Source organism: Equus asinus, chromosome 5, assembly GCF_041296235.1.
Source record: "Equus asinus isolate D_3611 breed Donkey chromosome 5, EquAss-T2T_v2, whole genome shotgun sequence".
Classification (NCBI taxonomy): Eukaryota; Metazoa; Chordata; class Mammalia; order Perissodactyla; family Equidae; genus Equus; species Equus asinus.
Genome location: NC_091794.1, coordinates 5,828,856 through 5,843,252, shown reverse-complemented (window position 1 = coordinate 5,843,252; position 14,397 = coordinate 5,828,856).

Sequence of the window (14,397 nt, the reverse complement as noted above, 5' to 3'; positions counted from 1 at the left end):
GCAGTCTAAAGCAGTCTTGCACGGGAAGGGCAGGAGGATCAACCACTGCTTACCGAAGCATCAGAAACGCCATCTGCGGGCTTTTTCCATCCTACATTTGTGTAATGTCTTGCTGGCAACAGGACATGAGGAAATCCTAAATCAGTCTAGAAAAGAGGAGGGTGGTCTTGATTTGACTCCAAAGACCATATTATAAAAATGTAAAGGGGGAGAAATGTGTCTAATAAATACCTGTTGATTGATTAGTTAGTGACCTAGCATTAGAAGAAACAGTGGGTAATAACCCTGTTTCTAATAAGTCTGGTCAGGACAAGCCCTGGTTACTCTTGGCTCATGCTCTCCTGATGCTGGTCCACTTTCTAGGTCCTTCTGAATATATGTCCCGTCTGAGCTATTCCTTGATGGGTTGTGTCCCATGAACTAAACTTTAAATTATCCTCTCAGCAAAACACACACGTATCTTGTGTCCCTTTTTTTTTTTTCCATTACAGATGAATCTATGCCAATATGATAATAGCTGTTAAAGACTCATGCTTTTGTAAAAAATACCATCAATGTATATGGGCTTTCTGAAAATAATTCGTTATTACAAATGAATAACACTCATTTTCAATATTTCACACATCTTGGCTGGTTTGGGGAAGAATGTGCCTGTTTTTGGCAGGTGGGCCTTTGAAGGAGCCTCAAAAACCACAAAAGCTCCTTCTTCCATACTTTTTTCTGTATCATGCATGTGCTTCCATTCTGTTATGACCAAGGATGTGTTGTAAGTTTTTATTTATGTCATTGATTTCCCACTAAATTGTGTTCTTTCACGTTGGGGCCATGTCTTCCTCATTTGTTATTCACAAAGCCAAAGAATGCTTGATGCAGAGTTGATTTACAAGAATTAATAATTCAATTGGCTTGAGATAATGGGTCATATGTAGGTATCTATGCAAATGTTTATTTTGTATTCCAGGAACAAATTAGGTGGACCCATGAGTGGTTTACAAACCATTTTGAAAGAAATGGTTTACAGAGGTTTAAAAATAACTCTAAATGTTTCATGAGATTAGATTCATACGTTTATCTCTATCTTATTCTCACTGAGTAATTCACAGATAGAAAAGTAGTAAGCATTTTACAAAAGCCTATCAGAATGTACGGCCTGCTACGTCAAGATGAGTTTCTTAACCACAGACTCAAGGGGAAGGTGGATGAAGAGCTGAAAGCACGGGGAGTGGTGCTGGGGGAGTAGAGACAAGCCTGATGGACGACGGCTGCGGGAGGGGTGGAGATGGGAGTGTTTGCGGGGACAGGTGGGTTTGTAGGAACAAATTTGACTTGACTTTCTGCTGATAGAGTTGGGAGGATGACATATAGAAGGCATTGTTTAATCTGAAGCGGTTTATTTAAAAGTGATTTTATTCCTTGTTTATTTCCTTATTGTAGGGCAGAATAAAAGGCACCAGAGAGCTGAGGGAAGATGCGATTCAGTTCTTCCCTTTTTATTAAAAAAACTGCTGCCAGAAAGAGGAAAGAGTAGTTGGTTAAATCTGTCAGTTTTGAGTTCTCGTGATTATTTTCATTGAAAGTTAGTGATGATGGGACTTCAAAATTGATTGTTTGTCCCGCTCATAGCAGCAACCCATTTTGGTGTTTCCTCTCAGTTTCCCAGGGTTTACCACCAGGGAAAATTGCTTGTCTTCCCATTTAAGCAACTCAATCCCAGCTGGTGTCCCTGGGAGCCCAAGGGAAGGCGCTGAAGAGAGAAATCTTCCTGCCAGCTTCCTCCAGGAATGTTTCCCCTGGCGTGATGTGGGCGCTGGGAAGCGTCTGTTTGGCTCCCTGCTCCCAGGGGACAGGCATTACTTCCGTTGAGTGTCAGATAATTGTCAAGTCCTCACCAAGGATGATACTGCTGCTGCTGTGAAACCGTCAAAGGTTTGTGTGATAACAAAACAAATGTTGAATATTTTCTTTCCTACAATGAATGAGGGACCCAGTTTTGATTCCCGTTTTACATTGTTATTTCTTGGGAGGTACAGAAAAATAAAAGATGAGAAAATTTTCGAAGTTTGAGGAAAAACTAAATTGCAATGATTTGAAAACATATTGGTTTAATTTCTAACTGCTTTTTAGCAAAGGTTAGTTAAGATGCCCCTCTGCCTGCCTTTCTTATTTTACCTTAGACACCACTTTCCAACTTAAAAAAATTTTCATACAGAAAGTCCTCGTGAAATAATTTTTTCCCCCAATGAATCTGTGCTTTCTGGTATCTTAGCACCTTATTGACTGTAAATGAGAGACGATTGATGATCTGAAAGCAAACAGTTGTTCTTTACCTTTTGTTTTATACTATTTGAATTTGGAATGCCACAAATAAAATGAGCATCTAGATCTCCTTCTACCATTTAGTGACAATTTTGTTGTAGATGAACCATTAGTCAATAATTCACGTTGTAGTTTCTACTGGGAACGTGGGTTTAATGGCCTGTTTCCAGGGCACACGACGCTCTTCAAAGCCTTTAGATAAGGAGGCTGTTAGGTTGGAACTGCCCCTTTAAAATGCTGCCTATTTCTTTTAAAAATGTAAATGTAGAGATAACTTATTTCTAGAGAAATTTGTTTTCCTTATGAAGTGCTCCCGATGACAGTAGGGCAGTGATCGCTCTCCCTCATAAAAGAAAGCTCTAAAACACATGTCGAGGGCTGGAAATACCTTCTGTTCCCTATTGTGAGCCAGGCCAGAGGTTTCCATTGCTTCACTTTTTCTTATTTTACCTTCAGATTTGCCAGTGATGTTTCAAAATCAGAATTTAACTTGGAATTGCAAAGCTGCAAGCTTAAATGGACTTTCCATTAACAAACAGGTTTAGACATTATTCTATTTTGGGGACAGTCTTAAATTAATTTTGACTTAAAAATATAAAATTGCTATTTTGGAAAGATCTATAAAATCAGGTGCTTCTTCTCAGTTTTATTAAACTAAGATGGAGAAAGTAGGATTTGATAATGTTAGTGAACATGTTATAAAAATGCTGGCTTTGCTGTATTTCTTTGATGCCCAGGTGGAAGCCACACTGATTAATGGCATTTAATCATTTCTTCTTGTCCCTAACCTGTGATACAGTGTGCTGCTCTCTCTGTGTACACGTTTACATCAGGACCTCACAGTGACCCCCACTGGGGAGGGCTCGGCAGTGCACCAAGTGAGGGCCAGATCCTTGTTGTCTGTTCCAGAAATCACTGGAGAAAGATGAGAGTTACATGGCAACCTGCAGAAATAAACATGTTAACTCGCAATTCGGTTGCTCTAGGGTTTCCATCTAATTGTCTTAGAAAACTTTGTCTCCAGTACTGTTCAATTTAAAACAGAGGGTTGGCTTAAATTATTACCTAGAATGTTCACTGTTGAAGCCATCTTTTCTTGCCAAATTATGTGAATTGAAACAATGTTTTGTTTTTTTTTTTTCAGTGAGGAAGATTGGCCCTGAGCTAAGCTCTGTTGCCAATCTTCCTCTTTTTGCTTGAGGAACATTGTCACTGAGCTAACATCTGTGCCCATCTTCCTCTACTTTGTATGTGGGATGCTGCCACAGCATGGCTTGATGAGTGGTGTGTAGGTCTGTGCCCGGGATCCAAACCTGCAGAGCATGTGAATTCTGCCACTATGCCACTGGGCTGGCCCCTTGAAATAATGTTTTTAATCTGTCAACTTTTATACTGATTTATGGGAGAGATAATATTCCCATTCCCAGATTATAAAACCATTCCTCAGAAGCAGAAAGAGGAAGTAAAATATCTTGAGAACTTGCCTACTTCAAGTTTCCTTTTATTATCTAGGAGACTGGAAAATACAGTAATTCTAGCCAACAGAGGTGGTCACAGGACTCGATTTTCTAGTATTAATCTAGTTTCCAAAACCTAGACCACATTGTACAGAACTTACAAGCCACGCAGGCCTGGAAACCTAACCTCCATTTCAGCCACCAGTGGGGAGGGAGGTGGTTTTCTGTCGATGGGTACATGGAATGTCTCTACCTTGCCCCTCCCCTGAAAGTGACTTTTTGTCCCTCTGCATGTTTTGAGTTGCTGATGGCTTCTAGCTCTGGCATCCTTTTCTCTCTTGGCCATAGTGACCTGTGTGTACTCATGGTTACTAAGTGAGCTCAGTGTCTGTGCTTCAAAGTCATCATCTGCGAGGAAAGCTCTGTCTGAGGCTGTGCAGCACGGTGCCGAGTGGATGGGGAATCATGTTGGACTGGATGGCTGTGAACAGAGGCTAAAAGCACAATCTGTTGTTAGAGTGGCAAGTAGAGACGTGGCAGATAAGTAATACGACATATTTCCTCCCGGCTCCCAGACACTCTTGTTAAGATAAACACTAAATAACACCAGCTGGTCTCCATGTGAATATTATTATCAAATTTACGTTCCCAAAGGAGTAAGTTTTTTATGACGATTTGTGGTTCTCTTTCACGTGCCTGTCTTTGAAGGTCTGCTGCTTGTTTGGGGTCTGTTGTGATTCTGGAGCTATTGAAACACGACAGCAGGTGACCCTCGTTCACCCACGGTAAGATTTTATGTCTTCCTGACATGGAGGCAGGTCTCCTTCCAACTCTTGTTTAATCTGAGTTTGGAGAATGAAAAATAACTTCCAGCTAATCAAACATAAAAGTAAACGTGGGTGAGTTTGCTTCATGAAGGGTCAGCTGATTATCCCAGCATTATGCGGTGTCTCGTGAATTCCTGGGGATGGTCCGCAGGAGAACACGGTCTTCTACAAGCTTGTTCCTGCTTTTACTCTTGGGTGCCTTTGTTGACCTTGAAAAGGTGGCGCAGTTGCTTGTTTTCAATGCTCATTTGAGAATGAGACACCTCCACTCCCTACTAATTGTGAGTACTTTATTTCCAAGTTACCATTTATTGAGTGTATCTTTGGGCTGAGTGCTTTATATATGGTATTTCTTTGCATTATTTTTATAACGGCCTTTGGCAGTGTTTCCGACCTGTTAATGATGTTAAATTATTGTCTTACAGCAATTCAAAATTGTGAGGCCTCACAAAAAGCCATTTACACACGAAATTAAGTGTGACTGCTTGCAAAAAAGAAAAACTATCAGCCTTTCTGAGCTTCTCTTTTTAGGGACAGCACCCAATTCATGCTGCAACATTGACGTTGAACCCAAAGGAAAGGCTGAGCAAATGCATTTTTCCATCTTTAAGATAGTTTACAAAAATATTATAAAGTAATAAATCCTCATTTGAAGAGAATTGTGAAAATACAGAGAAGTGTAAAGAAAACAGGTCATCCGTAGTGTCCCTCCAGATAGAGCTGTCGTGATTTTAGTTCCTTCCCGCTAATCTTTTTTCCTACACATTTGTCTTTTAAATAATTGGGACTATATACCCCTCCCCTTTTCAACCTAATATTCTACAAAGAGCTTTTTCATTAAAAATTCTTTAATCACATGATGTTCAGAAACTTTCCACCGCATAGATCAGAGGTAGCAAGCTGAGAGTGTGTGGGCCGTCTGGCCCATAGGCATATTTCATTTGGCCTTTGCAATAGTAACAAATACTTGAATGTGTTGCCAATATATTTTAGAACTGGGGGATTTCACATCCTCTAGCCGCTGCCCTTGTCTGGGTGACCTGTCTGGCCACTCTGAGCGTGTGCTTTCAGAGTTCTGGGATGGCTCCATCTAAACTTCTATTAGCCATTCTATTCACATATTGTGATCAATTTTAGATTATTTCTGATCTTTTAAAAGGTTGAAATGAATAATGTAAGGAATACCATTGTATTTTCTGTGTTTCTGAATGTGCCCTTAAAGAAAGGTTTCTAGAAGTAGATTTATTTCATTGGAGTTTCAAGCTTTTTCTTATCACACTTCCTTGGCAATCAAGCTACAGAACCTTCTTTCCATTTGGCCAGTCTGCTCACAGTGTCTGCAGAGCAGGAGTTTGGACTGACTGCATGGGCGTTCACCAGCTCGGGCCTCCTGCTGGCCTGGCACCGAGGGGCGGTCAGCGGCCAGCATGAGAGCTTGTCCGGTCCCGACTTTCCACTCACCTCTTTGCTAAGATGTTGGCTCAAGTTAATTTGGCCAGGATGTATTTTAATTTATTATTTTTGAAATCAAATGTGAGTTAGTAGAAGTCAGTTTTGTGATATTTATTTACTCTTTACTTGAATATAACATCACTGTTAAAATTGAATTTTTACTTCAATTATTTGAAAATATTCTTTATTTTTTACTCTGAGTTATAAGCATTTGGGTGTTGTTTCAGTGTATGACTGTACTTCAATGTTTAGAAAAATATTTGTTTTATTTGATGTCTGTATTGAATTAAGATTTATAAGCACTCTACACAAAACAAGAAGCCTGTAATAATTATATAAAATATCAACATAGAATGATGAAAAACATTCATTTAATTTTAATACTTTTATTAAAGGAGAAACCCTGTGTTTATCTCTTTTCTTTAGTTCTTCTTCATTACTTTATTACTATTTTTTTTTGAGGAAGATTAGCCCTGAGCTAACATCTGCCGCTGATCCTCCTCTTTTTGCTGAGGAAGACTGGCCCTGAGCTAACATCCCTACCCATCTTCCTCTACTTTGTATGTGGGACACCTACCATAGCATGGCTTGACAAGCAGTGCATAGGTCAGCGCCTGGGATCTGAACTGGTGAACCCCAGGCCGCCAAAGCAGAACATGTGAACTTAACCACTGTGCCACCAGGCCAGCCCCTCGTTACTTTAGGTTACATCTCAAGACTCACCTTTCTTTAGAACTTTTTTCCAACTCATTGCTTCAAGAAGATGTTTTTCTGTGTGTGTGTGTGAGGAAGATTGGCCCTCAGCTAACATCTGTTGCCAGTCTTCTTTTTTTGCTTGAGGAAGATCATTGCTGAGCTAACATCTCTGCCAATCTCCCTCCGTTTTTTGTGGGACACCTCCAAAGCATGGCTTGATGAGTAGTGCTAGGTCCGTGCCCGGGATCTGAACCTAGGAACCCTGGGCCTCTGAAGTGGAGTGTGTGAACTTAACTACTACGCCAGTGGGCCAGCCCTAAGAAGATGTTTTTTAAAATAATTACTTATTAAATACCTGGTGCATACTTCACACCTTGTTGTGGGAAAACCAAAGATGTATGAAGCACAAGTCCTGCTCATAAAAAGTGTGCAATCTAGTTGGGAAGATAGGACATGAACACAGAGAACACAGTCAAGACTCGATTGGGTGGCACAGGCTACCTATAGTGCTCAGGAGAGTCAGAGGAAGAGAGAATTCGTTGTGGGGTCACTAGGCTGAACCAGGAAGCTTGGTCCTAAGCATGGCCCTGATTGAATTTAGGTTCTAGTGGACATTATAGGTGAACAGGGCAAAAGTAGCTGTTTAGGGCACATGGGGAGACTGGCTTACCTGGGCAGAGCACTCAGGTTGGGAAGCAGTGGGGGTACGTTTGATGGATAGCGGGGCTGGTGGCTGTAAGATGGAGCACCAGACAGAGCATTGTAAACTCATGCTGAGACACAACAGGAAGCTTCTGGAGGTAAGAAACATGCTGATGGCAGCACTTGGGGAACTTTCTTATTCTTTCCTGGCACTGTGGGGTCTAAAATTAGAATAGGAGGAGCTGGCCTGGTGGCATAGCACTTAAGTTTGCATTCTCTGCTTTGGCGGCCTGGGGTTTGCAGGGTCAGATCCTGGCTGTGGACATATGCACCACTCACCAAGCCATGCAGTGGTGGCGTCCCACGTATAAAAGAGAGGAAGATTGGCATAGACGTTAGCTCAGCAACAGTCTTCCTCAAAAAAAGAAATTAGAATGGGAAAGGAATGGAGGTAAAGAGGCCAGTTAAATGTCTGTTGTCATAGTCCAGGCATGATGTGATGAGCATAGGGATGGGGAAGATTTTAGAGAAGTGAGTACATTGATGGAATTTTATAGGGGAAAAGTTGACAAGATTTAAGGACTGGCTAGATATGGAGTACAGGAAAAGAAAAAATCATATAATTCTAAAATTTCAAATTCTGGGCACCAGGAACACATGGAGTCTTTTTTTTTTTTTTTAAAGATTTTATTATTTCCTTTTTCTCCCCAAAACCCCCCGGTACATAGTTGTATATTCTTCGTTGTGGGTTCTTCTAGTTGTGGCATGTGGGACGCTGCCTCAGCGTGGTTTGATGAGCAGTGCCATGTCCGCGCCCAGGATTCGAACCAACGAAACACTGGGCTGCCTGCAGCGGAGCGCGCGAACTTAACCACTAGGCCACGGGGCCAGCCCCCACATGGAATCTTTAACTAGAAACAAGGATGCTTAGATTGGGTTTGACATTATGGCAGAAAGGATTATATGTCCAGCCTTGGAAATGGTTTCTGCTTCTCCACCGGCCCCCTCTTCTCTGAGGTTTTGTTGATATTAGAGTGCTAGTTAGTGAATTTGAGGGTAAGAAGAGAATTGAATGGTGAGTTAACAGTTAGTCTTAAGGATATGAAGGTTTCTTCTAAGATTAATGAACTATTTATGTTCCAGCCTAATTAGCTAATTAACATAATGTTACGGAGACAAAGACAAGGAGTTTTGTTTCCTTTTGTTCCCATATGGACTAGTTAGCTTTGCTCTGCTCTTTGGCAACAGCTGCGCTTCTAATCGGGAACTCACCATTTACAGATTCACGCTGTTGACACCAGGGAGACTCATTTGAGAGAAGGGGTCAATGCAAATCAATTTCCGCCTCCGAAATACGCAGGCGCACCCATGCACCCACAAGTGCACAAGCACACGTACACGCAAGCACACACACAAATCCAGATTCATAATGGGTTAATATATATATTTTTTAGAGCCTTGACTATGTATTTATTGACATTTACTCTTCAACAATAGATGTCAAAGAAGGAATAAGTAACAACTAAAAATGAATAGATTAATATGTCTTCATGTTTAAAGGGTTGAGTTGTAGAACGTGGGATAGAGGTAGATAGGTCCTATTTTGCTGCAAATGTTACTCTGGGTAATTTTACCTTAAATCGCTATAACAGATGATTGTATATGCTTAAGAGGAACAAAACCACTAATTTTGAACTCCTTGGCAAGGAAATTAACTAACAAGGTTACTTCTTTTAATAGGCATCTTATAATCTATTTTCAAGGCTGTTCCTAGTTGTCAGGGGAGTATAAAAAAGGCGTTAAGTTTCTCTGTTACTTTCAGTGGTTGTAAAACAGAAAAAAATGATTTCTTTTTTCACATTTTTGGATGAGATGAGCTCTTGGTTGAGAGAAAGCATCCTCCAATGTCAACTGTAGCCAAAATGCCCTGGGAGAGAATAATGACTTCCCAGCCCATAAACATGGCATTGCCACACACTAACCTGTCTGCAGCCTTGACCTCATGTGACATATTCCTAAATCTCTGTAAGGATTTGGGTTTGAAAGGAATGGCAAGAGAAAGAGTGATTTGAGGTACTTAGGACTAAGAGGAGCCAAACAGTGAATTGATGCTTTAAAGAGCAACAAAGATACCAAATCGATTAAGACAAAATTAGGTAGTCATAGAGTGCAAATGGTTAAGAGAGAGGTTGGAGACTGGACCAAATGGGAGAGAGTGGAGCAGGAGCAAGATTAGGAGCAAAGCAAGGGAGTCCAGGTTTACAGAGTAGGATTGCCTGTGACTTACATTTCTCAGCTGCTGTCTGAATGCTACATGGGTAGTTTGGTTTGATTTAAACAAAGAGTGGACAATACAAGACCCAGAAAATTATAATGATACAGCTTTACCTTGATTTGATTCCATGGTTCTTAGTCTCCTGTGTTAAAAATAAGCAAACAGTAGATGTAGCAAAAAATAGGGCAATTTTGGTTTGCGTTGACCATTCCCAGCCAGATCTGGGAGAAGACACAGTCAGCACTCTGTATCCGGATTGAGCCAACCTTGGATCAGAAGGCCTGTGGTGGTTACGTCTGTACTGAATATGCACAGACTTTTTTTTCTTGTCATTATTTCCTAAACAATGTGGTATAACAACTATTTACATAGCATTAACATTGTATTAGGTATTATAAGTAATCTAGAGATGATTTCAAATATATGGGAAGATGTGTGTAGGTTATATGCAAATGCTGCACCATTTTATATAAGGGACTTGAGCACCAATGGATTTTGGTATCTGAGGGAGTCCTGGAACCAATCCCCATGGATACTGAGGGATGACTGTGGTTAAGACAGCTGTTGAGAAACTGCTCCATCATATGAGTCAGTAGAACTCCTTCCTGTTGCTGAACATAGGGAGGCATTTTGGATAGCTTTGTTGGCCAGCGTGTTCTCACAGTCCAGGCCAGGGTGTCCTCAGCCTTCTGCACCATTCGTTCATACTGGCTTTTTCCTTGAGGATGGAAAGGTGCAATAGTGGCAGTCTAGATAAATTTCCTGATCACAGATCCCTTCAATTCAAATGGGGGTGTGTGTGGTAATAAATATAGACTCCTGTTAGAAATGAAAGTTTCTGCCCAATCTGTGTGTTACAAATGGCGAGCACTGGGAGGCAGAGGGGGAAAGCACAAGTTCGGGAATGATGACAGGACTTAACTTTCAGTCATAGAGTCGTGGATTAGTCACAAGATAACTAAGTGGCCTTGGTCATGTTACTTCTCTGGGTTGGAATTCCTCGTGTGAAAAGTGAGAAGGTTAAATGATTGACTACTCAGTTGGGGTGACTAGTCCTCACACATGGGGCTTATTGTGCTCGTCTCCCTGCCTTTAAGTATGTTTAAAAATGTCCATGATAAAAAGTAAAAAATGTGAATGCACATAAAAAACTAAAAATGCCATCCTGCCTCCCTGCCACCCACCCAAAACAAGGCAGTTGAACAGGATGATGAAGTTCCCTTTGTTCTAAAGTTCTGTGGTTCATTTTGCAGTTCTACAGATGAAGCCAGGGTTGTTTCAAGCTATTGTGAGAAGCAGTCATACACAATCAAATATTTGTTCCCCTGGAATGATTTTTCCACATCAATATGACACTCTTGATCCTGCTTCCTTGGTCAATTTACACGGAAATGTGTGTATTTCATGGGCTGTACTGAGTGGCCTGGTGTGTTTTACAGTGATTTATAGTCCTTTCATATCAAAGTCAACGTCAGGTCTCCAGATATAGTTTGAAGGTAATACATTCATGTGGGCACTTCCAGAATGGGCTGGAAACAACAGCCTTTTGGATAAGCATGTGATTTCCCATAAAAGGCACCCTTTATGGACAGGTGATTCATGCTCAGTCTTTGTGAAAATTTAAATTTCTCTACCAGTTTTTCTACTGGATTCCTCTGTACACACCCAGCTTAGGATAGAAGATAATCAGCACAATTTGATCAGCTTACAGAGGTGAGTTGCATAGTTTTTCTCACATAAAATCTTCCAGCAAAGGGCTGCACGTAGTATGGCAGCACCACTGGCATCAGCTGGCAATTCTACTCTTTTTGGTTTCTGTATAGGCAGGAAGTCATGTTCACTGGGTAAAAGATTCCATGAGGTCTATGTAGGAACAGAAGTAACAGAAAAGGCTTATTTTTAGAAAAAAAGCCCTACCAACAGCTTGATGATAGAACAAACTGTCAAGGCTTGATATTACAGTTATGTTGGAAATCCTTACCTTCCATGATAAACCACAAAAGCTTCTTTGTCAATTTGAGTGCAGTTCTTTTCAGTATGGGACATTATTTATGAGCAGGGCTTCATGACAACTGGTATTTTGTGGCAAAGCTCGGTTCCAACATTGTTAGATGAAATGTCAGTGCTAAGAAACAGAAATTTATATTCATGCTAGTGTGCTAGCCCAGAATTTGAAGTCAGAAGTCTCTTGACATTTTGGAAATTGTCCTTAGGTAGAGAAGTGCCAAGGAGAGGCTTTCTCATTAGGTAATGATGACTTGGCAGTGGCTGCCTTTTGTGAAAGGAAAGTATGGTAGAAATAAAGTAGCAGCAGGAAGCCTCAAAACTAGTTTTGTTCTGAGGTATAAGTACAAGTTGAATAGTTATAGTTTTAGATATCCTTGCTTTCACCTGTGTTTTGAAGTATTGTAGGTTGCTTCTAAATTGATCTTTTTTTTTTTTCCTGAGGAAGATTAGCCCTGAGCTAACATCTGTGCCAATCTTCCTCTACTTTATATGTGGGTTGCCACCACAGCGTGTCTGATGAGTGGGGCAGGTCCACACCAAGATCCGAACCTGCGAACCCAGGCCACTGAAGTGGAACACACTGACTTCAACCACTATGCCACAGGGCTGGCCTCTAAATTGATCATTTTTAAACCTTTCGATCGTCTCATCGTTTGTCAGAGAACATGATGTGGTCAAAGAAGTCATACTCAGAAGATAGATACTCAAGTTCTGGCTTCTTCATAGGCTGTGATCTTAGGGGAGATAATTGACTTCTGTGAGCCTCACTGTCCTCATCCGCTAATTGGGAGTAATGCTAAGACCAACCTCACAGGTATTAAATGAGATAATGTTTGTGAAAAATTATATCACAAACTGCAAATACTGTCTAGTAATAATCATTACTGATTACATCCTTAGCAGATCTAGAATCTTAGAAAGCAAGGTCTCCATAATGCAATGGAATATTTAAGGGGCAAAAAGAATTTCTAAGTGAAGCATTCCTTAACTGGGAATGCTCCTCACAGAATGAGAAATATTGGTCTGTTCCCTAGAGCGTCCTATAATTATTGTTCCACTTGGGCGTGGTCAGACTTTGCAAAGATCCCAAGAAAAACAGTCCAGGGTTGATGCATTGGAAATGCACCCTGCTTTAGGCCCCTGTTCCCGCAGCCCGCTGCCCCTCAGTGACCATCTGTTGGTGGTATAAACAGTGTGATACTCCGGGGACACACGGTTGATGTGCAGGCTCTGCTTCAATCTTTCCTTTTTTTTTTCTTTCTCTTTTTTTTCTTTTTAGAGAAGATTAAATGAATTGAAGAAAAGACTTGATCCAGATGAGCTGACACCGTTTCCTTCTTTTGCGTGTTTGGCTTCCTTCTAGAATCCCGGGGAATTTGCTATCAGCTTCTGTAGCTGCACTGCTTCACAAGGGCGGACGCAGCGGCGCTAAGCGCTAGTGTCGTGAAATGGTTTCTTCTCAAGGGGTTTTGGGAACACCTGTGGTAAGGGTTGTCTTCGGTCTGGAGGAGTTAGACTGTATCACCTCACCTCTGCTTTGAGCCACGTGGACAGTAAGAGCTTTGCAATCTCTTACAAAGGGAAAGGCTGGTGATCGTAACATCTTTGATTACAGGTTCATAGGAAAAAATACTGTGAAAGTTGTCTTTATTGAGTGTGGTTTTATCACTGTGGGAGTGACTTCCACTTCACTCGTGGCTGTTTATAAGGACCAGTACAGACTCAGCTTTCTGCTAGGCAGTCTGCTTGCTGCATTCAAGATCCCTCACTGCCAGGTGAATGGCTGCGAAAATCCTTGCTGTTGTTTTGATGACGCAGAGAGCATACCTCTGTCGGGGTGGTCTTCCTTGCCTGTTTTAAACTTCCTTGCACATGTAAGCAGAGCGCTGTGCGACCTTGCTCAGTTTCAACAAGGGTCAGCGTTTCTTAATTGGTCTCCAGATATCTTGCGGGTCCTGTGTTCTGTTCACCCTGCTGGCTTTTGCAGGCAGCATTTATGTTAGGTCCTTTCCCATTGCTTTCTAGAAGGTGTAATGATTGTGCAGGCCTTTTCTTGGGTCATTAAACATGTCAAGTTGGTTTAGCCAAGTGGCCCTGAGTAATGAACTCTGCATACAAGATACTCTCTTAACAACGTTGTCTAAGAAAGTCTTTCATTTTGCAAAAATTACTCTGAACCCACATAACCCTAAATTCACTGCACCAAGGAACAGGAATGCAAAACTATCAAGCCTACTGATGGTTCACCGCACACATCACAGTAATAGTAAGCAATAAATGTCTGCAGAGTCAACGGGTACAAGGCGGGTTACCATTTTGTCTCATTTCCTGACTTATTCTTTCAGTGGTTGTCAGGAGAGTATACAAAAGTCTTTTTGGTCATCACTGGCCAAATGTAATAGACTGTGCATAGATCCTCCTGCTGGGGTAGATGATGCCTCGGTAAGGACATAAATGGCAACAGATCACAGCAATGATGTAAAGAATTAGAGTTATATGGAGATCCGGATGAACACTGTCTTTTGAAAAGCTTTTTAAATTCTCCTCATCAAAAACCTTAGACACAGTTTATAGAAAAAGAATGGGTTTCAAGAATAGCAGAAAGAAATGACAGATGATTACTGAGGAAATTGGTCCTGATGGAAAACGTATGCCTTCTTGGTTTCGCAGTTTGGGTGGACCCATGAGCTTGGTGCTGCACGCACTGTGTGAAGCAAAGGAAACT